At 38.3% G+C, this 1,928-nt stretch overlaps 1 protein-coding gene across 1 annotated transcript in view; it reads right to left on the bottom strand.

The window, feature by feature from the left end:
• Positions 1–1,928, bottom strand: part of TMEM17 (transmembrane protein 17) — a 7,783-nt gene that overhangs the window by 5,361 nt on the left and 494 nt on the right. The gene's annotated exons all lie outside the window — the stretch shown is intronic.

The raw sequence follows: 1,928 nt of genomic DNA, 5'->3' as shown, positions 1-1,928 counted from the left end.
CCTACACAACTTCTTATCTGTCATTTAATAATTTTAAGATATAAAAAAATCATGGTCTCTCATAAGATGGTTTCTTTTAGCTCCAAGAATATGCTTGATTATTATGCTTTACTTTTGCTTGTGCCTACTTATTAAATTACAACTGATGAAAGAATTTTTAAAATCTGCTAAATCTGAAGAAAACTCAGCAGCTGAGAACTTTTTTCTTAACAACAGTACAATTCTTGGTCAACTGTAGACATGGAAACGATGTACACTTGTTATTATAGCACAACTAATTAAACCTACTTCTGATCCACAAAGAAGAAAATGTGAAAAATAATGATAAATTGGTTAAGTTGTAAATATTAGTATTTTTGGAGCAGAAACTGTAGTCTAAATTTTGCACAGAGGGGGACCAGCAGATGGTATAATGGTTACGTCGTTGTACTCCCACATAGTCAACCACAGTTCAAATCCTGGACCCAGAGGCTTAAAACTCACACCAGATACATGTGTGTGTATGCCCAAAAGCCTGAGAGGAGAATGGAGAAGGGATTGTGGTGTAGCCATCCCCCATGGGGGGTGATTTCTCACTTTCTGTCTCTCTGTTTCTCTAGTGAGAGCACATGGTGAGAGCAAAAATAAAAAATTTGCACAAAAAATTTTAATGTTAGAAATTTTGTTACATAAGCATCCTAAAAGTTATGCTATGTCAATATTTTTGCAGATTACTTAAAATCATGCAATTGAAAATCAATATATAAACCTTGAAAGCCCATGACATGTATTTACTAAATGGATCAAAATTTGTTCAAATTGGGTTCTGAAAATGGAGTTTATTTAGTTTATATAACATAAATTAGGAGTGGGCAAACTACTTGCCAGCTGCTTCTTTTTGTTCAGATAGTGAATTAAAAATGGTTTTTCACACATTTAAATGGTTGGGACAAAAGCAGTATTTTGTGAAAATCATATGAAATTCAGACTTCAACGTTCATAGGTAAAGGTTTATTGGAACATAGCCATGACTACTGAATTATTGCTGTATATGGCTGCTGCAGAGACCATATGGCCTACGAAGTTCAAAACATTTATTATCTGGCCCTTTTCTGAAAATCTTTGCTGATCCCAGATACCTTATATCAGATTTTAATGCTCATTGAACCACACAGCCTTAGAGTCTGAACCCTGGGGCCAGCAGGTGGTGTAGTAGATAAGGTGTAGATTCTCACTAGCTTGACCGGGTGCTTCCAGTCTTAGACCGGGGGCTTGAAATTAGCCAAAAAACAAACAAACAAACAAATACAAACAAACCTGAAACACATAGATTTAATTTTTCATGTTTTTCTCTGTACTTACTAAATCATAAAGGGGTCTACACTTGTGGGACAGGCAGGCAAATGGTGACAAAATCTATTGATTTTGCTTTTCTCTGCCTGTCCCCTGCAAATCCCTAAAACCAAGCAAAGACTTCTATTTTCCAGATGAGTTCAATGTTGAAAAAACCCACATGGATATGGCTGACAGTATGTTCTCGTCATGATTGAGGAGGAGGAAGCTGTTTTGGAGAAAACTGCGTTATCACTAGTCCTCGTGTTGAACGCAGTAGCACCCTGGTATTTTGTTAGCAGATGTAGGAGAGCTACGTAGTGTTTAGGGGAGAAGAAAGAGGCAGGGAAGGGGCCGAGGTTTGTCTGAAGGCTCTGCTAGTATGGCAGCTGCCACTTGGGCAATGGAGAGCGATTTAAAATACCACGTTGTTTTTTTTTTTTTTTTTTTTTACGTCTTCTACCAAACAATGGCTTTGTAGACAAATGTAGTTGTTCGGCTAGAAAAAGAGAAAAGGCAGTTATTTCACCAGGGTGAGGGCTGGGGGGTGGGAAGAGGAGAGTCTGGGCTGTTAGCCCAGATCGTGGCCTGAAAAGCCAGGGCGGGAGCGGCGCAGG

This window comes from Tupaia chinensis, unplaced genomic scaffold (assembly GCF_000334495.1).
Source record: "Tupaia chinensis unplaced genomic scaffold, TupChi_1.0 Scaffold000341_1, whole genome shotgun sequence".
NCBI classification, from domain to species: Eukaryota; Metazoa; Chordata; class Mammalia; order Scandentia; family Tupaiidae; genus Tupaia; species Tupaia belangeri.
The sequence above is the reverse complement of the archived record's forward strand: the minus strand, read 5'-3'. Positions and strand labels throughout refer to the sequence as shown.